The sequence below is a fragment of the Tauraco erythrolophus genome, chromosome 6 (genome assembly GCF_009769465.1).
Source record: "Tauraco erythrolophus isolate bTauEry1 chromosome 6, bTauEry1.pri, whole genome shotgun sequence".
NCBI classification, from domain to species: domain Eukaryota; kingdom Metazoa; phylum Chordata; class Aves; order Musophagiformes; family Musophagidae; genus Tauraco; species Tauraco erythrolophus.
Genome location: NC_141470.1, coordinates 49,225,050 through 49,249,625, shown reverse-complemented (window position 1 = coordinate 49,249,625; position 24,576 = coordinate 49,225,050). Strand labels below are relative to the sequence as shown.

Sequence of the window (24,576 nt, the reverse complement as noted above, 5' to 3'; positions counted from 1 at the left end):
ATTTTCTTAATCACTCTGTCCTGACCTTTAGCTCCCCAGATAGTTGAGGCCTAGATGCCACAATAATATTACCATTCTCTTCAGAACTCATCCCCTTCCTTCCTCTACCCATAGCAGTTATTCCACAAGGCAACTCAACCATTGGAATCCTCTCTGGGCTGGAACCTATAGCAGAGGAGTCTGAGATCACTAGATTCTTTTACTCCATTATGGGCAGGATTTGACCCCGTTCCTACAGAGCCGAAAAATTTGTAAGTCATCTAAATTCCTTTTTCCAGTCCGTTTTCTTTCTTGCTTTCACTGCACAAAATGAGGATTTTCTGAAAAGGCCAGACAGAGAGTGGCCACTACAACATGAGAATATTTGCTTTTCCCCAGAGCAGCAGGAACTAAACTTCCTGTAGCTCACAAATGCTCTGTTTGAACAAGCCTTGAAGTAATGACCACTGATGATCCATCTGGGTAGAACTAACAACAACTATGACCTCCATCTCTGTATTCAAAAGCAGCACAATCTTTCTGTAACAAAGCTAATCTGTCATTGACAGCAGAAGGTACCACAATCAGTTGAGAGAACACCAAGCAGATTCTGCCGAACTGTGTGGTAGCAGCAATTAACTTTGAGTTATCATATATCCGCCTCTGAGAAATGGCATGGCTGTGTCCCATGCCAGTATCAGACTGACTGGAAGAGCCTTTAGCATTACGCTGACATCAGCAACCCTGATTAGGTGGCTCCCTTTCACTCACTACACAGTGCTATCCCTTTGGGAAACCAGGTTGCCCACGCTCCCACAACACTGTCAACTTGTTGTAGGTTAGGCTGCTCCGGCAACCAAACCGCTCCCCCCACAGTTGTTGACACTCTCCCCCAGCCCCAGGGATGAGGGAGAGAATTAAAGGATAAATGGGATACCTGTGGGTTGAGATAAGAACAATTTAATACAGATGATTTAATACACAGTGTAGGTGCTCACCACCCCCTCGTATGCGAAGCCCATCTTGTCCCGAAGCTGCAATCCCGGACGAACGCGAGGCCCCGAAGTAGAGGGGGGGGGAGAGAGATAGTACTCAGAGTGGGAGTACTGGGAGAGAGAGGGGGGAAAAAAGGCAATAGAGCAAAAGCGCAGCAAGCGCAAAAGAGCAGAAGTGGCGAAAGAGCCAAAGCGCAAAAGCCCTTCTTTCCAGCTGACCCTCACTTTTATACTGGGCATGACGCTGCATGATATGGAATACTAATTGGCCAGTTTGGCCCTCAATCTTAAGTTCCACCACAAATCACAAGGGGAATCGTGGCCCCCTTGTCCCAGCTATGCTCCCCTCTTATCCCACCATGCTTCTGCACTCCGGCACACTGAAAAGTCCTTGGAGTTTCATGTCCAACCACAAACATCAGCTTGCTATCAGCATTCTTCTCAGAGCGAGCCTCTGAGTAAAACCAAAACATGGAGCTCTTCTAGCTGCTAAAAAGAAGAGCTAACTCTGTCCCAGCTAAAACCAGGACACAACTCCAACCCAGCAGTAAAAGAACAGTCATGACTGGGTAGAGCAGCACATAGAGGAAGATGATGCTGGTCAGTATCTGACAGTGAATTGTAAGCAAGGAGAGATTACTGTAAAGAGCATACAAAATTCATGACGGGCTCTTTCCTATTGAGCTAAGTCATGAAACAACATAAGTTTTTGACACAACTTGAGCTAAAATGTGTAAGAGGAGGAAGAAATAGGAAGTGCAGTATCATTAGTATCACCTTCACTTCCATGGATTGACTTGACCACAGTTGGTGGACAAAATACCATAGCAGCTGCTCCTTCTTCACTGAAAAATATTAACGATTGAAAAAATCCTTCCTGTCAGAGCAAACCAGATCCTGCAGGGCATACCTGTATCATAATGTAGCTCAGTTGCTGCAGAGCTAGGGGCTGGGTTCAGGGAAAACATGCACAGGATGTCTTTAGAAGCTTAGGTCACAGACTGAAAACATAATTGACTCTAACAAACCAAAAGTACTAGATAAAAGTGTCAGATCATCAGGTCTGGAAACCACAAGATCAGTCTTGCCTCTGCCAGGCCCAAACACAGATCCACTAGGTAGACAAAGCTACTCATCATGACAAAGAGGGGAGGAGCATGAATTCATACTGTGTTTGCAGGACCTAGCAGCCATCTTCAGAAAGTGATTCAGAATGAGTGCCTGACATCGGCGCTCCAAAAATCTGTGATGGATCTCATTTCTCTTCACAGACTGCACAGTGATTCCTCCCTTACAGTTTAGTTACTCAGAGTTAGGTTGCATGAATACCTTCCAAAATGCTCATGGATCAATCTCAGACCCAACTTTCTCTGTGAGGAAGAGACTGAAAATAACAAACAGTAAACACCATTCAGTCTCCCCTGACTGACAGTTAATAGTCAGTCGCCATGCTAGCACCTGCCCTCCTGCATAGTGTTCTCCCATCTTACAGGTATATCCATATAACAGTCCCATAAACATACCAAATGTCTACTCACTGGAAACAGGTCACTATCTCTGGGACGCTGACTGCTCCATGGACTCCTCCAGCCCTACAGAGAGCTCTCCCAAAGCAGCCCTTTGAGAACAGGCATCCTACATAAAACCCTGGGGACAAACAAGTGGTGAACGCAAAGGCAGCAGCTGCTGAGATGGCTGGATGTCTCCGATACCGCAGCGAGCATCGCAGCCTCTTGCTGCTCTGTATTGGCAACTGAAACGACCATTTGTAAATCATTTTTAATTGTCATGTTGAAGAGCACGGAGTGCGGCAATCAAAGAGCTTGTGGCGTTGGAGGCCTGACACTGCCATCAGGCACGGATCAGCAGGCAGGATAATGGGAAGGAAAGCTGCAGGGTTACATAAGCAGGCGCAGGCAGGCAAGCAGGAGCGTGAGAGAGAAGGGTGAGTGCATGCCCTCTCCCTGCTCCCTTCTGGGGAGCAGCTCGTGGGAACTCAATGGCAACACAACCTCTTATGCCACGGGTTAATTCGGTCTGTTGCAAAGGCACACGACTCAAAAGCCTTGGGGGATTTTTCACAATGAAATGGCCATGTTATGTGTAAATTTTCTCTTTTTAAGCAATGGGAAGTGGCTTCTTCAGTTCCTAATAGCTGATCTCTACCTTGAGTAGAAACGAACGAGAGAGCAGTTGCTGCTAAGGTTCAGTGGGCTCTGACTAGCGATTCACCTTTCTGGTATTATACCTTTTAACCAGCTCTTAATTGAAATGGTTCCTAGAAAATCTCACCAAGCCAGGGATCTTCTTTCCGGAAGGCATCTTTCTTTCTCCAGGAAAGGATACATAAAATCAGAAAGGCTCAGTGACTCTGGACGTATTGTTTCATAAGTCCTATATTAAGAAGAGGAAGAACTTTTTACGTTGATTTAGAAGCATGGGTCCAGTTGCATCCCATTAACTTGTTCGCCTCTGGGTATTTGTGAAACACCAAACATAGGTTTGGATCCTCTATACACGAAGTAATAATACATAGTAATGGGTGTTCATTGACCTTCACATGCTTCTCAACTATTATTTGCTATTAAAGACTCCACAGCACTTTAAACCAAGGGGATTTCAACAGAGTTCCAGAGGAGTAATACCCTCAAATTCCTTGTTCACGTCTCTGATCACTAGACTACTGGGGAGCACAGCAAAGCAAGGGCTGAAAGCAAGGATCCACCCTGCCTTCACCACAGAGTAGCCAGACTACTGTAGTAAGAAGTCGTGGGTGCATCATCTCAGTAGATATAATCATTATGCAAAACAGCAGGTAACAGGGGAAAGGCATAGAAAAGGGTTCTGCTTCACTGAGGAATCTTATTACTGCTTAAATACAGAAGATTAGATTTTCTTTCAATATTGCTCCCCAGGAGACCATGGGCCTTGCAGCTCTAGGATGTTTTGTAATCTGACATAAGGGACACCTGTTCATCTGCAGCACATGGATTCACTTGGCAAACACACTCTGAGTTCTATTGTGAGCAGCGGCAGATCTATGCTTAGCACAGTCTGAGGGTGGAAGGCAGAAATGGCTAACTGCTGCCCTTCAGTCCCCAAGAAGCTGCTTCGATTGCTGCTTTGCTATTTATAGCTTCAAAGAGCTATCCCCTGCAATTAGAAGTAAGAAGTTGAGAACAGTCATAGCTATGTCCACGTCTTCTACAGCAGCACTTCCATCTTGCATCATTTTTGCCAGCCAGAAATTAGCATTATGACAACAGAATTCCATAATAAATAAATACACACTGATTTCATATCATGAAAACAGCAGACAGATGCTCTAGAACTTGGTTCATTATGTTTAAGAACAAGTATAACACAATGCTAATCAGGAGAGAATCAGACTCATCTTTTCTGATATTCCTGCCAAAGCTTTCCCAGCCATAGGATACAGAGCTGATGCACAGTAACAAACACAGCCAGTTCCCTATGTTCACACATGATTTCAGTGGCCTGGTGAAAGGAATTCCTCTGTATGTCAGGGAAACCCTTCCAGCAGCTTTGAACACTTAGAACACCCTTCCTCCTCCCTTTACAACCCGTGGTTGCCTCCATGCTCTCTCATCTAAGCAATAACCAAAGTGGCAAGAAACTGGGAGTGCTGATTTGGATGAAAAAAGATTGGCTGTAGTTTTCATCTGAGCTCAAAGTGACTTTTTTAAGGATTCAAAAATATGGTTTGGAGTTTGGTTCTTTTCAATGCCATGGTACTAAGTATTTCCTAACTCTCTACAGGTGGTAAACTGAGAAGAGATGAGATAGTAAGGTTAAAGTCACCAGAACTGTTAAGAAAACCTGTGCCAGTGGCAGAGCTAACAGAGCCCACAGAGACATAGGCAAGAACCAGCAGGCTATGAGAGCTGTGGGTTGTCCTCACACAGTTCTGCAGAACATTGACACTGAAGTATACAGGTGACATGTTAAGTGTTAGCTCTGGGAATTACTTCACTTCTGATCACATTAGCAGGAATATCTCATTGTTTTTAGGCTCAAAGCAGAACCTGGGGGTAATACCACCCACTCTGACAATATACCAAAACAAGAATAGTAGGAAATCTTACACAAACATGCAGAGAACCTTTTCTCTTTCTGCCAGTCCTAGTCCTAAAAATCAAGTAAAAACACAGTTCTGACAGATAAGCTTTGGCAAATTTAACTCAAGTAGTTTAAGATATTATTATACACACGTATATCCCACCACTTCACTGGGGAGGAACATCCTCAAAAGTAAATCAACAAAATAGGAACTTTGTCCATGCCTTACTTGCTCCATGTCACAGTCCTAACCAGCATCTTAGCACAAACTTTCTTCTCTGATGGCTTCATCTGAGTTGTTAGACTGTGAATTAGTCGTGAAAATGCAGACATTTCACTCATTCTACCACTTCACTAACAAAAGTGATAATCATATGCACTGAGATAGAGTCCACTATCCATCTTTGACATTTTACTCTATTCAAGGTCTTACAGCAAAACTAGGGTGTGCACACATACCTATCAGGCCACTGAGCAATTCCATTGGTTTGTCTTCCTTCCTTCCTGAACTGCAATTCTTTCAACATGAACTGCCTGTAAAGTCACTAACAATCCCTTTCCATCCAACTAGTTCCCTCTGGAATTGCTGAAGAAGCTTCCTTCTGCTGGTGCGCTACATGGAGAAGCAAAATTTCATTGAGAAGCATGGTACGAAAGCTACATGAATGTTTTTACTTTCAAGCACATTAAGTTTTGTGACTGCTGCTCTAAGGTGAAGATAAAATACATACATAGAGCAAAATGTAAAAGAGAGGAGCACAAACCAACCCCCAAAAGGATTAATTACACAAGACAGAAAACAAAGAGAGGCTCAAGATACTCTTCAACTCACAATTTTTTAAAATCAAAAAATCTATTTCTTGACTGCCTTGATTTTATGTAGGAACTTGGGGGTTGGAGGAAGTGAATTTATGCTTTGGGGGAAAAGGAAATGTTACCCCTCCCATTTGCAGTTTTCTTCAGTTCATTAAATGAAAGAAATTGATTTGGCGAAGGTAATTTTGTAATTAAAAAGCTTATCATGGCTTTCTCTAATGAGCTAAGCAAACAGACAGTAATTCAGTGACAATATTTAGACTGTGCACACTGGGGGACGTTTGTTTAGAAAATTAAATAATAGAAGAAAATGGGAGGAGGAGAGAACGGAAAGTAAGCAAAGAAGAGGTCAATTCTAGATCCAAGTTCATCCTAAGATGTTGGTCCTCTGATGATTTGTTCCTGTTCCCTTTGCATCACAGCAGCAAAAGGAAGAAAAGACTGTAAGCGACCCATGCCATACCCCCAGTATGAGTGGGCTTTTCACAAACTGTATTTACTATACTCTCATCTCCGGCTGGGACCATAGCCAACTCGCTATTCAGGATTTCAGGGAACAGCTTTATACACACACAAGACTAAGAATTACCTTTCCAGGATACGCTTCCTCCCTCTAGGGTGCCAGAGGCTTCATGCACACCGATTGAGGGCACAGTGTGGAAGGGAGGACAAATTCTTGAGAACTGGAGGAAAAACTTCACTTCAAAAAGCTCTTCTGTTACAGCTGGAATAAAACTCAGAACTCAAACTATCCCTTTTACGCCTTCAGAAAGCGAGAAAACACCACAAAGATCCTGCCTCAAGCAAAGCTTTGTGCACTGCAGGATGAAAACAAAGACAGGAAACCCAGCAGGTTTCTGCCCTCTTGGTCTGTTCTGTTATGCAGAAGTATGTCATTCCAGTCCTAGGGGAAAGCTTCCTAGGAGGAATTCTTCCTGGAAGTAGTAAGTCTCTTTTCCTCTGCCCTGGCTTCTCTCATCCTTCAGCATTTATTCTCCCACCATCTCTCCCTGCCCTGTGTAACCAGGTGTGAAACCTCTGGCAGTTTAAGAGCAGGAGGAAGAGAGCTCTGAAAAAGTCATTCTCAGTCTTCTGCGTTTTGCACACTTGCAAAGCTTCCCTCTATTTTTGAGAGGAGAACTGGCTCAGATAATGTGGCAACAGGCAACACTGCAAGTCAAGAGAAAAAGATGAGTCCTAAAAAGGGTGAGCAGAAGATCGGTTAGATGTGAGGCAGTACAGAGACAGGAAAATGTTGCTAAGAAAAAGGTTAATAGTGGGAATGAACTCACAAAGCTTAAAAGACCAGAGAGAGAGAAAACAAAATGGGAACCTCAGTGGACAGAGAAAAAGAACCTGTGAATCTAAGGATTTGTCACACTTCAAAGAAGAAATAGCTGCATTCCAAAGCCTAGCATATGCTTTTAAACCTTCTTTACAGCTATAATGTAGAGCATGAAACAATTCATACTAACAAAGAGGAAAATTATTCAGGAGATTTGACTCTCAAACTTCCAGACAAATTCCCTGATAAAGGAAGGAGCAAATGCACCCCTACACACCATCAGAGGTCAGCATATCACTGTGTCTCGTGGATATATGAGAGGGGAGATAACAATGAGATCTCCTTCTTTCCTTAAGATTTACTTTAAGATTTTATAAGACAACCCACCTCCATTCTGAACTGAGTCCACCAGAAACCACTAGCACAGGCTAAAGGCTTGTGATGAATCAGCATGTCTCCCAGCACCACTTGAGACTGACACTAAAAAAGCATTTTCAGATAAAGAAGAAAAGTTTAATTTCTTTCTGCTGAGTCCAGGCCCACACCTATCCTTTCCAAACAGCCTCTTAAAGATTAATACCAACCTGATTTACCAAGTTAATAGCTGATTCCTGTGGTGTAAAAAGGTATCTGCAACTTGCATGGAAGCCTTGAGCTAAGCCAAACTACTGTCATGCTAAACATATCTGATGCTTTCCCTACAGCAAAAAAAGGAAGTTTCTCATTTCTGCTTTCCTCAGAGGTATCTTTTGCACATCCCACTTTCTCTCCTATACGTGAAAGCAAGGATGCCACAGTATAAGAGCATTCTGAGAACACAGAGCAGGCTCTGAAAATCTGCAGGAGCTGAACTCCTGGCTGCAGCAGCTGGATGTAGCCTCCTCAAATGCCTGGAAGCACACTTTTATGATGGTGGCTTGGACCAGAGGATAAAGTTTCTAACACAAATTGCAGACACACAGGGCAAAGCAAGACAGACAAAATCGTAACAGAGCTGAGCATCTTTAATAACCCTTAATCTCTTATCCTGGCAAGGAGATTCCTGTCACTTCTCTCGTACCACATCCTACTGGCTGTCCCTGAATGTTCTCTGACAGGAGGGCATGATCGCACAATCATTGATACCAGACATCTACACTGCCTAACGATGCTGATTTAATACAGATCAGGCATAGGCCCACAGCTGCGCCTACATTAAATCAGAGAATACGATGGAGCATTTAAGGCCATCGTCATACCAGCTGGGGTTGAACATACCTGACCCAGCATATTATCAGAGGTGCATAAACAGACGGTCCAAGATCCAGCACCAAGTCTGCCAGTACACATCAAAATCCTTTGAACAAATCTGAGAAAGCAGAATAATGTGGTCCAGCTTTTCCATTTTTATCTGAGATGTCCTAAAGCTGGATCAACTGTGTCATTGAAAAATCGTCATTACCCGTGGCAGGGAGAGTCTCTTTCAGCACACAGGCACAGAGACAGAACTTAAGATAAACCCAGAACTGCCCTGCTTGCCATGACTCACAGCCAAACGTGCCTAGGAATTGCTGATAATTCAGGTTTATGAATCTCAGTACCAGAGATTCAATCCTGCAAGCTAACAAGCGCCCTATGATTTAAAGAAATTTGAGGTATTCACAACACTGACTATTTGGTTGCCAATGAACTGAATAATTGGTTGCCAATAAGATTTCTCCACAGTCACCTTTTGTATTATATTTTCAAGTACGTAAACTATTTTTCTCTCCTTCATCCTTTGTCTTCTCTCATTCATATAACTCAACTCTTCAGTGTTTTTGAATTCAGCAGTAGCCCCTTTAGGACAGGGAAGTTAGCCAGGGATGATTTGCCGGCAAGAAAACACACAAGAGCCCAAGAAGCTGCCTAGGTCAGACCTTAGGGCAGAGCTGTGCCACTTCATTAGCTGCAATGGTAGCATGAAAATCCCAGTGGCTCCCCAGCAATAAATATGTAATAAATGCTACCTCTATACATAACAGAAAAACCCTGCAGGTTATACTGCTGGGGAATAATTCTGCTTTGTGCTTAGGCAAATGGACTAAATGGAATATGGCAGGACTTTTCCATCTCTTACTTCTATAACCTAATACTCTCAGCAAAACAGCAACTACATTCCTCTCTCTCGCTTTTTTTTTGTTTTTTAAACTATGAATTTGTAATTGACTCGTTTATGGGAGAGTGGATGTACCTGCCTATATTGCTGCTCCCACAGGATGGAATCAGAGCTGCTCTGGCAGGCAGCACTGCTCATACACTTAGACTATGAAGACGGAGCAGAGCGTCTCCTTCAACTCAGGTAGTGACAGTCTTCAGATTTTGGAAGAGCAGGACCAGACTTACATCCAGTGCCATTATGCTGTATCAAAGGGTGTTTTTTTTTGGTAGGATAGAAACAGTTGAGAACTCACCCTGGATTTCTTTTGACCTGAAAGAAATTGTACCTGAGGTGCCACTACATAGAGAAAATTATTAGATAATGACTTAAACATCTGAGGGCCCAGCTGAAGGGAAGGCACAGTAGGAGAGCAATTGAGAAGAGCAGAACTGAAAAATGATCCACACATCTCCCACCTTGCTGGCAACTCAGGGTGTCTTTTTCGTTTTTTTTTTTGTTTTTTTTTTAAACTGTGGGAAGTGAGGCTGTCGTGATGAAGCGAGAATGAGGTGGCTGTGAGGTTTCTCCAAGGAGTCTTTAACTACCCTCTGGGTATATTAGCGCCTGCCTGCAACACGTGAAACACTTGAGTATTAGCTTAGCTCTCTTTCTCCAGTTAAAAGCTTTAAATTGCAGATGCCAAGTGTTTTCTTCCCCTCATTCTCTTTCAAATTCCTGAAAGCTAAAGTAATTTTGTCATGACTCACATTATAAAAAGAACAAGCGATGTGACTGCTCCCACTTATCATGCACATGTACAAAACAAATATTCTCTGTCCGCTCTACCTTGACTTGCTAGTGCCTGCAGTCCTATCATCACAGCCATCTGTTTAAGCATTAATGCCAAGCTCTGCTCCATCAAGTAATTTCTTTTTTTTTCTTTTTTTTTTTTTTTCTTGGGGGTGGAATTCTTTTTTCGCTCCCCGCCCCCAATTATTCTTCTATCACTCCCATTAAATTCACTAGAATTCATACATGGTAATGAAAAGCAGAATTTGGCTATGGCATGAGAAAAAATTCTAGGTGTTGACAGAAAATATCATTGTCAGATCACAGAAACTGGACACAAATCACGGTACCAAAACATGACAGAATCTGGAAACAGGCTCCCTTCAAGATTTTATCCACAAACACTTATCTCCCAGAATACATGGCTGATCCCACTAAAGTTCTTCATGAATATCATTCATTCAGTGACATGATCTGATCACTATCATATTTTCTTTCTCTGCAAATTTGTTAGTGATGGAAACAATTACAATCATTAAGTTTCTAAGTGAAAAACACACTCCGAGACAACTGGTGAGGCTTTACATTAAGCTCATAAGCCAAAGTCGCCTTCTCAGCTAAGAGATTAGTTGGGGTTTTTTTCCATATTCAATGCAATGTCAGCTTCTGGAAAATAGGCTTTTCTTTTAGAAAACCATCCCACCTCAGTCCCTTTCAGCTCTCAGCTCATGATATTGCCATTGTTGCAGTTACAAAGACATCCAAAATACGATCCGAACTGAAAACAATTTTGTGATGTCATATGAAAACATAGGGCTTTAATTTTCACCTGAGCTTACCATTCAAAACTGTTAATAAAGAATAGAATTTAACCATGTAGGACAGGTGTCATATTTGGGACAAACACAGATTAATTTTCCAAATTCAATAAAACAGATTCTTTAAAGAGATTTACAAGGTAGGAAAAAGATCTTTAGTAAAATCCTTAAAAACTACATTAGTTTTACAACTACCTCTGTTGCAAAAGGACTTCTGCACTTTTTGGCGAAGTGCCAAAGCACTATGAACATAACCCTTTACATATATACAGCACAGATGAAACTAGAAAGTGCTAGAAATCCAGCAGAGCAGATTTTGGTGACAAGTTTTTTGAGCGCTACTGGTTCATCTGTGGTAAGGATGAGCCTACAAGCTTCTGAATCCTTGCTACCAAATTCAAATTCAAGAGGGTTTGGATCTATTCCAATTGTCAATGTGTAAGCAGAAAGCAAACACTGCCGAAGGCATCTACACAGCTGTGTATTCATCCTAACCAATTTCAACCTCAGCCTACCCAGTCTTTCTGAGGGAGGGGTAAACGGTTAAAAACCTGCATTTCCATATTTCCTGCATAGTTCAACTCTTTTCTTGGAATACACACCTAGATGCAGCCAGAGGTTCCTTACTAGTACAAACTACAAGGTTCTGACATGCATGTGAAAACACGCAACAGCACACCTCTGCCTTATCATCTGCTCTTTCTTATGATGACCACCAGAGGTTGTACACCCTGCTGAAGGCAGGATTTCTAACTCACTTTTGCTAAGCCTTTTTTCATCAGTACTATGTATAAAATATTAAATAATAATAATGTTTACGGCTAGACAAATAATTCCCTGAGAATAAAAATTCATGCAATTTTGTCCTCTTTTTATTCTTCATGGACTGAACCAGATTTCTGTGAATGGATTTGTTATCCAGAAACATCCGCCAAACAGTTCATTTGAGCACGTTTCCACCCCCAGAACACTTGCGAGCTGCTCACTTCAATTATTCCCTATTCACAGTGCGCGAGTGGTAACACAGTATTGTTTCCAGTTCCTGACTAGAGGAATAAAACTTTTTAAATGGGGGAGTGTTAAGCAGCAAATGCTAAATCACTGTTCATAAATAGCTTTTTAAGATAGATGACTGCATGATTACATGTTCACATTAAAGTCTATGAAACCCACAAAATAAAGAAGCGTTTTTACAAATACCTACAAGAAAGGAGTAATCTGACCCCAGATTTAGAAGTAGTCACACTCAGTGCTTTAATTTAAAAAATATTTACAAATGCCTTTTTGTATTAAGCAGCAAATTTAATATCCAAGAGCAAGATTTTTAAACTCTCAAGCAGTGAGGGTATACTGAAGAATTCATTGTTGTTTTTCAAACGGAAGAACAGCCATCCAAGAAAACTCAGTAATTTTTAAGCAGGTTCAGCACCTTCACTACTGGCAATCACCACCACTTCCTTTTCCCATTTTGCGCGCTGTATACATCTGTAAGTATTTTCATCTTCCTCCCAAAGCTGTGATGCTAAAAATCCACCCACATTTTTCCACTACCTGATAGCTAATCATCACAAAGTTTTTTTCTGATTACAGTGTGAAGCATAATAATAACCATGAAGGCAGATGGCCAAAAATTTGTTGGCATCAACCTCAATGGCTAAAGGTTGGTTATGCTGTTTCTGTGCCAGAAAGAGAGGTGCTATGCTATATAATTTAGTGAGTGGATAACAGCATCCTGCTGCCATGGGTGAGCTATAGTGTCACGATGTTTGCAGTGACATTTGGGTGGCTGATCGATGCAAAACTGAGTCTGATAGGGTGTGGCTGTGCCATGACTTTGCCATTAGGGACTTAATTTTTTTAAGGCAGAGAACAGACAAGAAGCTGTTTGAGCTAACAGAAGTGAGAAATGAGATAGATAAAATAATTACCACTCTAGCCATCTATAGTAAAAGAATCTGTTCCTTCCGAGTCCTCTTTTCATTTTTATTTTGAACTGGCAGTAATAAACATGAAAAACCCAATGCTGTAACTAATGTCAGAAGAAATCAGCCAAAAATCAAGTCAATGAAATGCAATAAACTTCCTACGTCCCTGTGAGCTACCCTACCCTCCCTTGCTCTTCAAATCCTCCCTCTTGTTTGCCAATACAGTGCTCACTCCCTCCTTCTTGTCATCAATATATGCTACTTTTTAAAAATATTTTTTACAGTTAAGAGCTGACTGTAAGCTCCAGGGCTGATGGGGACTTTGATTCAATGCTAACTTCAAAGGGAACGTGCTAGCTGCTTACACACAGGTGACATGTCATCACTTCTCTTCCTGCACTCAGTGTGCCCTGATGAATAATCAAGGTAGCTTTTATAGAGACGCAAGAAATGCCGATCACAGTTTGTCTCTGAGTCAGTTGACATTTTTCTTTTATATATAAAGCAAATGAGGGTGGAAGACACAGACAGAGAGCAAGAGATGAGGCTGTATGCCAACCCCTTCAGATCTCATTTAGTCTATGTTACAGAGAAGTTAGTCTTCACAATCCTGGATGCTAATAAGGGGCACATATTCCTCCTCTGAGAAATTAATGAATCTTGAGACAGCTTAAAGGAAAGGCAAAATAAAATTTACAGCCTTTAGTATGGATATCTGTGTCTCTCTGTGTGATGGGATTAGGGGGAGGGAGCTGAAGGACTTGCAACATTACTGAGGGGAGGGACACAGAGGGTTCAAGATTTTTCCACAGGTTAGAAGTCATTTTGATATCTAGTGGAAGTGATCTGCTAATTGCATTGGACACAAACAATGAGAATGAAGAACAAGTTTCATTCATAACAACTCTGCCACAATGCTTTCAAAGCTATATTATCCTTGTGATGGTCACCCATCACCCTCCTGCTTCACTTGGGATGTGACCTGTGGCATCCACAGGTACTCTGATCCCACATAAGAGTGCAGAAACCTTCTCTTTCATTAATTCGAAGTTTTGCCAGGACTCAAATACCCAGCTCAAAACAATTAGGTGCAAAAATCTAATGAAAGAATCCTCATGAGAATCACAGCTTCCAAACGAAGTGGTCAATTATTTTAGTGAAATGTAATGCTATTTTTCACAGTAACTGCAGCAAAGCAGCATTAGATATTGCTGGGCTCACGCATCATACCATATTCTCTCCTCAGTTTCCTACCTATAGGCATAAGAAATCAGATTGGTGGAAGACGGCTTGGATGTTCCCCAAAGAGGCCAGCCTCCAGTTCACGCCAGTTACACTGTTCTCTGTAAACGCTCCCAGCAGGTTTGAATAGAAACTTCAAAACCTTATACTGAAGTAAAGGATAAACTTCTATCAAAAGCAAAGTCAGTACTGAACAGGAAGACTGATGGAAAAATAGGTTAGCTCGTTTTCTTTCTTTATTTTTCTTAAAATGATTAGAGAAAAAAAGATTTTTCTTAAGTATCTAAAACAATTTGAATAGCTCAGAGAAACATTAAAAGAATTATACAACACGGGTAGATTTCTTGTAGAAGCAAAAAAGAAGCCAAGTTGTATTCTCATGTCTTTCCATAACTTTATGAAGATCCTCTTTTTCAAATAAAAACAATTTTTGACCGATTAATTTGGTTTTACAGGATGTAATGGCAGGGTGCTACCCAGCAGGTTGACAAGGAAGTCTGCTGGAGACTGCCAGGAGCATGCAATGTGCTACCACAGCTACTTTGCATGAGGCGCAATCAGGACCAGAGCCCAGTCAGGGGAGCTTGGAGTCGGGCTGGCTAGGTGTCAGAGAGGGCACTGTGACTGCCAGCACCCATCCTCCCCTTCTAGGATGTCTGGTGTGATATGCACTTAACGACACACTCATTTTCACAGCATAGTCAAGAGGAGGATGAAATCAAATATTTGAGATACTTTCCACTGGGCCATCATCTCCCATACAGACTCTATACACTATGTGTTCTCTCCTTCATCACTTCCATCTCCTATGGCTCTGCTCAACTTAATAGATATGGAGCCTCAAATAGAATAAAACCAAACAAAGCTTGATGGGAATAGAAGTCTTTGTTCAGGATAATGAACAGATTAAAAAAAAAAAAGAAAAAAGAAAGAAATTAAGATGCTCACTGTGATATAGAGCTGTTCATTGAACAGGCCTGCAGGGAGGTACTTCTTGCAAGTTTAAAGGAAAATCTTGCTATTATAAATCACATCAGCTGTGCTGAGATTAAAACTATCTGTTTTAAGTGTTGTACTAGCATACGTACAAGGTTCTTGCTGTTCAGCCTGCATCTCCTGATGCACGAGGTAGCAAAGGTAAACCTACTGGTTTAAGAACTGTGATATCTCCCTTTTCAATTTCTAAAGTTTCAACTTCATTAGATACAGCAGGTCTGTCTACTGATCAGCATAGCAATACCTGAGCAGAAAAGGTCCAGATGAGACTAAACCTGGAATGGGCAGCAGCTGTGCTATTTGTGGGAAAGGCCACCCTCAGTGTGTACTTTGGAAGAGTCAAATTTCAAATTAAGGATGCTCCCAAACCTCAGGAAAACACTTCCCTACACCTCACTGGGAAGCGAGTGCAAGAAGTAGAGGCCATGTGCTTAGCAACTTGGTGAAGGTACAAACTAAACTCCTTTTCACATCTCAGTTTTTCACTCAAGAGCCTCATAAATGCTTGAAAAGCCCTGAAAGAAAACAACAACAACAAAACACACACAAACAAACAAAAAACCCCCCCCACCACCAAAACACACCCCACAAAACCCAGTAATTTCACAGGTGACAGAACTTAAGCACAATATATCAACAGCAGAGCCAGGAAAAGAAAAACTGGCCATAACCTTTTGTACGTTCCCTGATGTATTTCCTAATTTTCACGTATCTCCAGGTCCATATGCTATCCATGTCTGAGTCATTTTCTATAGTACCTTTTAGTGAAGCTAAAGCCTACCTTTCTACCACAATATTTCAATAAACAGCTAGGTAGGTCTTGATAAAAAGAGAGAACACCATGCACAGCCAGGGACATTGACAATCCTGGGAGACACTGCAGAACAGCTCAAGTTTCACACTTTTGGCTGATGCTGTTTGGGAGATGTTCTGTAAGAATAAATACCTTTATTCTGTTAGACAAAAGGACTGTTTCTTACTAATCAACCTGTGCTACACCCAAGTTTCATAAACACAATAGCTACCTACAGGCTGACTAGCAATTTAATACATGATTACCTATTGCCAGCAAATCCTCAATCTTCACAGTCCAGGCAGTCAGTGCTGAGAAATGTTAAAAATATCACTTACTGCATATAGTGGAAGAAGGAGGGAACTGGGGGAACGAAGTGAGAGAAGAAAAGAGCAATATACTGAAGAGGAAAAAACTGGAAGGTGAAAAAATTGAAGAAACATAGGAGCAGAAAAAGGAGGAGGAACTGCAAGAAGTTGGAACAGGAGTGAAGAAGTGGAAAAAGGGCAGCTGCAAGAGAAGGACAGAAGTTTTAAAAAGTTGAAAAGTAAATTACATGGGTTTTTTCTTCAAAAACAAACTTCTTGTGCAACATGGCTGCAGCAAAATTTATTTGCCATCTTTCCCTCCCTCTGCTAAAACTAGCTCAAGATTTCCCAGCAGAACTGCTAAAACTGAAATTTGAAAGGCATAATAAAGTAGATTGAGAATGCTGAATCAGCACAAAAGCTTGAGCATGCCACCCTTGTCCCTTCCTATGCCATGAGGGCACTGGAGTGACTACTGTCACTGTGATGTATACTGACTGCATTGTGGTGATCCCCGGTGGCAATGCAGGTGTCTATAGAATGGCCACTGCTCCTCACAAGCCAGCCTCCCGCTTCAGAGCTGCAGCCAAAGCCAGGTTGCTCAGCTGCCACAAAACATTCAGTGGTAGAAACCAGCAGCCCAGGTAGCTCATGGCACCCCAGCACCTAAATCATCTCCTTTCCAGCACGGGCAAAGGCAGCAGTGGGGCTACTCTGTGTTATCACTCCCAGTGGGCTACCACTTGCAAGCACCTGCCTCCTTCAACTGTCCTGGCTGCTGCTGCTACCATGGTTAGAAGAAATCATGATACGGTGCGTAACAGTGGGACTATGAACTACTGCTTGGTCTCTGTCTCCTCTCTGCCTCTTTTTGCCTTGTGGCTTCACTTTCCTAATGACTGAGTTCTTTCCATTTGGTTTGTTTTTTTCTCCCAGCATTCCCTTTCTGCTTTGCTTTACTTGTATCCTTCATCTGCAATTACAACTCTCTATTACTGGATCATCTAAAAATATTAATATTTATTATAATTATACTAAATGCCTTCTTCTGCAGCCTCAATATTCTGAAAGGGAAATCATTGTCACTAATATTGAACCCGAATTCCTTGTTCAGGAAGGAGAGCTCACATTTTCTTTTCTTCCTGGTAATCCACTCTCTCTTTATGGGATCAATTTACTGCCCTGCAGGTAAGTTTCCCTTAGATTCTCTTTAATCTACACCTAACACTGACTTTACACTGAATACATGCCCTACTCCCTTAACCTACCTTCTCACTTTCCATGCTAGGCTCCTGAGCACATTTACAAGCTGAGGAAGGAGGCAGTGTTGGGGACATGTCACAGAGCTGTGGAATCAAATTTCAGATGTGTTTTAAAGGTGCATTACAAGCGACTCCCCCACCCTCCCATGCACAGTCACTGGTTTATCCACCAGTATAAGCTCAGGCATTTCTAATGTGCCTCGTTTTGTACTATCTAAGTATTGGTATTGCACTGTATGACAATGAATATTAGTAGAAGCTCTAAAGCTTATTTGATCCTTGTAGAAGGTTCACCATAGGACATGGAGACTGGGATCCAAACCATGCCCGCCGTGACACTACAGGGATTACATTTAGCCTTGTCTGTACATACAAGGGACACTATGTTCTGATGTTCGCTTCACCATCGAGATATGAGATGACAATTAAATCACAATTGCTGCCTGCCACTATCAAAAGCAGGGCTGCCAGCAACTAATAAACCACAATTTTGGCATCGCTTCACTGAATCAGCTAAAAGGCATATACATGTTATGTGGGTTCACCTCTTTGGAACCAGAATGACCACGTAAAAATTCAGTTGTTCAGGACAAACCTGCCTTAAAATTCACTATCAACAGTTGTGAAATAAGGTATATCCTTTTTCCTCCTTTTCTGAGAAATGAAGGGATGACCACTAGCGAAATAAATGCTTTGAAACTCTGGTCATGCAAATCTGCAGCAATAATGATAAAACAGGAAAGCAAATAACAAATCATGACTATCTTAATCTGCAGATGGGGTCCATACTGCCTCCTGGAAACTTACGCATCCATAGATTTGTGAAGAATATACTGATGAAAGGTATTAAACAGATTTTTTTTAACTGCAACAAATTAAGGTGGACTTTTGGAAAGTCACGATCCCATCCAGGTCTTCAAAAAGCCCCTGTGCCTTGGGAGCTGAAGCAGAATCTTCATTGACTGTTGGCAGTAATTCAGACCCTCTGACACACAGCTGAGCACAACAGTCTCTGTCAAGTTAGGATTGGGGTAACATGCATACCAGCAAGATATTTCAAAACTCTCTCCAAACTCCATCAGAGCCCCTCTCTGTTTTTTGAAATCAGATCACAACGCATAGAAGTAGACTGCTTTAGAAAATTCAAGGTAGCCCCTAGTTCCATGCAAGATGTAGTAACAACTCTTTTTTTTTGCTTTGTTTTGTTTTCTGAGATCTCAGCCTTTCTAATCTCAGGACTGTGTGCACCAGAAGAAAAAAAAAAATCAACATTGACAATAAAATTCCATGTAATTAAGGAATCTCACCTTCAGATTTTTCTTTTTAATTTTTCTAATTTTTTTTTTAGTCAAAGTGTAGTTCAGTTCTAATTTTCTCCTAATATTTGCTCAGTTGAGTTGTGTGTTTGCACTTTTATGGACTCTGATATGAATGAACATGAGTTAAAAAGAGATGAACTGATAGTTGAACCGATTATTTTTCTCTTTGTTACATAATCAGTTTAAAAATGTCTTTGCATGAATGATTTAACTGGTTAAATAATCCATCATCCATTTGCTTTACACTGAATTAGAATACAGCCATTTCATTCTTTTATATTTTCTTTTGTTAAGCTAATTGAGTTAATTGGGATGCCATCCAGAGGGACCTTGACAGGCTGGAGAGATGGGCCTGTGAGAACCTCATGAAGTTCAACAAGGCCAAGTGCAAGGTCCTGCACATGGGTCCGGACAATCCCAAGCACAAGTACAGGCTGGGCGGAGAATGGATTGAGAGCAGCCCTGAGGAAAAGGACTTGGGAGTGCTGGTGGATGAGAAGCTCAACATGAGCCGGCAATGTGCGCTGGCAGCCCAGAAAGCCAGCCATATCCTGGGCTGCATCAAAAGAAGTGTGGCCAGGAGGTCGAGGGAAGTGATTCTGCCCCTCTACTCAGCTCTTATGAGACCCCCACCTGGAATACTGCATTCAGCTCTGGAGTCCTCAACACAGGCAAGACATGGAGCTGCTGGAGTGAGTCCAGAAAAGGGCAATGAAGATGATCTGAGGGCTGGAGCACCTCTCCTATGAAGATGGGCTGAGAGAGTTGGGGCTGTTCAGCCTGGAGAAGAGAAGGCTCCGGGGTGATCTTATTGCAACCTTCCAGTACATAAAGGGGGCCTACAGGAAAGCTGGAGAGAGGCTTTTTACAAGGGCAGGTAGTGATAGGACAAGGGGCAATGGATTTAAACTGAAAGAGGGCAGATTTAGATTAGATATAAGGAAGAAATTTTTCACTCTGAGGGCGGTGAGGCACTGGAACAGGTTGCCCAGAGAAGTTATAGATGCCCTATCCCTGGAAGTGTTCAAGGCCAGGTTGGATGCAGCTTTGGAAACCTGGTATAGTGGAGGGTTTTCCTGCCCATGGCAGGGGGGTTGGAACTAGATGATCTTTGAGGTCCCTTCCAACCCTAACCATTCTATGATTCTATGAGTTAAACATATCCCAGAAGCACAGTGCCACATTAGTATCACTGACTGCAAAGCTGAGGCTGTGGCTGTATTTTGGCAGCTTGTTAGTAAAAATACCAGGCAAAGACGCTGGCTTTCTCTCTTTCTTATCATTTTTTTGGCTTATGTGTTGGGGTAAAAGAAGTTGTCTAGATGGGAAGATGTTGGGAGACTTTCAAACTTTTCAGCAGAAAGAATTTCTTGATAGTTTTTGTTGGTTATAAGATGCTCCTATTTAATTTGCATGCCTGTTTTGGGGTCTGTACAAGATTGAGATTCATTATCTTGTTTTATCAAGCACGTAATAAATAATCAGAACTAATTTGGAACTTTCCATTTGCTCATATTGTTTATCTCTACAGCTGTACTTATCACAGTTTTTCTTGCTCTCATTTTTTCCTGTTTGTTGTACTCTTACTGTTGTTTTCTTCTATTTGACTGGAAGTTCCTAAGGGTGTAAGTCAGGCTGTCACGTACATTCACACAATATGTACTACACTGGGACCCTGATGCTGAGAGAGTAATTTGGGAGTGACCAAAAAAAGACCTGATAAATTAAAAAAATCTTTGTCATTTCCTGGCCTATTTTCTGGCATGCATCTGAGCACATTTCATTTAGATGTGGTTGAAGCAGCAGCTGGAATCTTGCATATAGATACCTGAGGGTTCCACTAGCACCCAAGCATTCCCATAAAGATATTTTCTCATCTGCTCATTAATAATTTTGGCATTGGGAGAGGAAAAATACAAAATTATTTTCTGGGCAATTTATTATAGCTACCTATATCTATGGTAATGCCTGAATGCATAGTAGTTGCCTTCCAGGAGGGCACAAGTGCAAGAAAGCCATCCACACTGGGACAAAGAAGAAGGAAAAAAAAAAACACAAACAAACAGATCCAATTTATAAACTTCCATCTTCCAACACATTTAAAATCATCTTCTATTTCTTTACTTGACCTCTAGTTTACTCAGCCCTCAATCTACTATAGAGGCCTTTATAACTTCAACCATGGATTTTGTTTATTCGTGATTGCTCCAGAGATAGCTCGATGAAGTACACCCAAGAGTCAAGGAAGGCAAAACCAAACCAAATTCACAAGGAGCAAATAAAAGTAATCCAAATTTTCTCTCAAAAATAAAATCAGACAAGGATATGCATGCTATTATGAGGTGATGTGCAAAAACTACAGAGATTATGCAGAAGAGTACATACACATACATCTCTTCGCTGGTGCAATTTCACACTTAGAGCAAGTCAGTCACTCTGTCTGCTCTAAGGAGATTCAGGGCTTAAGGCCATGGGTGAAACTGTTCTTCTTCCACTGAAACTTCCGTTTACAATGACTCTTCCCAGCATTTCTCCCTGAATTAATTCAGGAAACAAGAAGTTCAAACTCCATCAATTTATTTTTTTTTTTCTCTCCCCTCCAGCTGAAGCTCATTGCTATTTTAAAACATCATGGCAGGCTGAAAGGTTCACCCTAGTGACCGCCTTGCAAAGTGGAGACCCCACCGAGAAACAGCAGCACCAAGACAAGCAGGACATTCAAGAAAGGGCTCCCCTTAGCCACATTACAATAACTGGATTTTCCCATGACCTTCAAGATGCCACTTCAGCTCCCTCCAAAGAGACTTAAGCAGCCTCTCTGCTATTAAGATGTTCCTTCATTTGTCAACAGAAAGCTGCTCAATTGCTACCCTGAGCAAATTTACATAGAAATTACCAATGATACTCTGCAAACAGTTAGGAGAATTACAGCAGAGCCACCCAGCAGAAACACTCCCAGATACACAGCCTACAAACAGCCACTGCTCAGACAAAGAGAGGGAGGAAAACGTTCTGCACTAGACTTGCAGAACTGTTAATACTTGTGCATTCAGCACTGAGAGCTCTGTTTGGGATCTGTGTATACTAGTCCCTCCCCAAACTTTCCCACAGTAGGAAGAAGATATCGCTAGCATTTCCGTCCTACCTGCTTAGTATTTCCAAGTTCCTTTTGCATATCTGTCCCATGCAGCTGCATCTTTGTGCAAAGCCTGCAGAAGAGAGGATAAACTGCTACCCCGTCCTGAGAAGGGATGCCTGGCTTTTCAGCCTGGCATTCTGAACTTTATCCTCCCGTCCCTGACAGAGAAGTCTTGCCATCACCCTCTAAACTCCTCTTTGAGGAAAGCACTCTCTCCCAGTCACACTCCTCAGCTCCTCCATCTACCCTCAGCCTTCCTCGGGCCCTTCCCCTTTCCTCACCCCTGGAGACAGGACCCACTGGGTCACCTATCTGTCACACTACAGGCAAAGTAGGTGCCTGATTTGCTTGAAACTGCTATTTTTTAATTTTTTTTTTCATTTTGTAACCACCTTTCTTTTCTTTCTTTTTTTGTGGCTCTTGATTTGACCACAATGGGCTTTTACTGGCAAAATTGTAGAGCTGTACAATCTGTACATAATTCTTTTGTCAAACACTAATTATGGTAGTCTCCGGCTTCTAAAGCTCTGTATGAGGGCTCAAGTAATCTCTGATTAAATACAAATCTGCCATGGTTGCTAGCCTTGACCAGGAGCATGGCTAAGAACCCAGAGCGTTTCTTTCAATGGCACCATTTTTCCAGAGCTGCCCTTTGACAGAGCGAGTCCTCTACAGCAATCAACAGCCTCAGCACAAGGTCTTAGCCTTTTAATAAAACTTAATAAAACAAAATAAAACAAAACAAAATAAAATAAAATCCCAGAGACTTAAAAGTGATCATGTCTGAGGAACAGTAACAATACTGGGTCCTGTCTACCCAAAGAGGACCACTCCAGGAACCAAATGAAGGAGTGGGCTCTAGAGGGTACCAAGAGGCAAGTCCACGTTTCCTCAGGCACCACACTGCAGCAGAGACTGCTAGATCAGTTAAGGGCAAGTAAAGAGGAATCAGGCAGTAAAAACGGTCTGGAAAATGGTTCCTCCTATATAGGTATGTACATATACGCAGGTACATTTGTGTGTGTGCACATGCAAGAGAAAAAAAACAGGTGAGTATTCAGCAGAGCATGGACTATCTGATGCTTACTATGTGGTCTTGACATGAAATGACTGTACAGAGTAGAAGAAAAATCCCATTTCAAATCATGATCAAAGTCATCGTAGGGGAATGAGTAGCTTCCACTTCTTAAAGCGAACAGCCAGCTAATATTTATTCCACAGTATAGACAAAACTCTGCCTTCTGTCAAGGGGAAGGGAATAAATTGTTTTCCCATAATGGTGTTTTCTTTTCAATCAATTTCCCTTCAAGCTTGATTTAAGAGGAGGCCATGTCAGAACCTCAGGCAAATGGAAGAAACCTAAGACACTCCCCCATCAAAGGTGAAAATGATGATGCAGGCAAACTTACAGAGTTCAATCTAAACACCAGTGCCGCACACAGGGACACTCACTCACCCCTCTCCCTCCTCCTCTTCAAATAAAAGGTTTGCAGCAACAATTCAGCAAAGGGCCACCAGCAAAGAGGAGGAAAGAGTTCAGAGCACAGGGAATAACAGCAATGGCTATAGGTTGGAATACAGTTGCATTAGTTAGAGACAGAAGTACAACATACTAGAGAAACTTGTTACAGGTCATTTTGCTACATCCACACTCACTTGTAGGCTGTAAGTATTATAGATTTTTTTTTTTTTTAGTGAGGTGTCTGTAGATACTATTATTTTATTATTAACATGCATGCATATAAGGAAGAACAGTTACATTTGGTAAAACCACTGGCTTCTAAGAAGAGCTATAAGTGGAGATAAGGAAGAATAAGGCTGCTCCTATAGCATTACAGGCACTTATCTGCTTGTAGAGCTAGGCCATCAGGGAACACCTTAGATTAAAAAATGTTTTTGCATTGTTAAAAATTGTGTATATTTTCCGGGGTTACAGACAGTCCCTTGAGTTGGAAAAATCACAGTAGTTTCTATTTCAGAATGAAATTGATGTTGTAGAAGCTTTGCCACCTATTTCTTTTAAATGCAAATTGCAGAAAGACTGCTTCCAGGAGGATGGGAATTTAAAAAGAAAATACTTCAGATTTTTAAATCTTGGAAAGATTTTGACAATTTGACCCACATATAGTACAAACACTCAGAACAGTTCCAATAGTATCAACCAAAACACAGTCTAAAAATATCAGTTGAGGTTTTAACAGATGCAGATCTGAAAGACAGAAGAACCCTTATTTTTCCTCTCAAAGTTCCTCACAGGATGCAACTCCCAGTTAAATAAATCAGCTCTTCAAAAGTCATAGGATTCTTACTGTAATATTTGAGAGAGAGGACGTAGATCTAAACAACACAACTCCCTAACACTTTCTTCCTGACAGAGCTTTCATTTGGATCGCTGCTGTCCCAAGACAGAACCACTTTGGGTATTTGAGTATAATGATTTCCTCATGGCAGTACAGTAAGTGAACAGCCAGCAAACGATTCGAGTGCTCAATGGACTTAGTAAGCAAGATTCTTAACAACAACAGTTTTAGTTAAGCAAAAGCTAATGAACATTACTACAATGACATTCCCATTTTCTGGCCCTAATTCTCTCATTACTTATCCACAGGCATAAAGTGTGTGCACTGGCATTAGTATTATTGACAAAAAAATCCAGAAGCACACAGGATCCCACATCCACTGATGACAGCCCCAGAGCCATAGCTGTTGAG

The 24,576-nt window shown here is 41.6% G+C and overlaps 1 protein-coding gene across 20 annotated transcripts in view; it reads right to left on the bottom strand.

Moving 5' to 3' along the window:
* NRXN3 (neurexin 3) overlaps positions 1-24,576 on the bottom strand; it is a 1,026,565-nt gene that overhangs the window by 456,998 nt on the left and 544,991 nt on the right. The window lies entirely within an intron of this gene.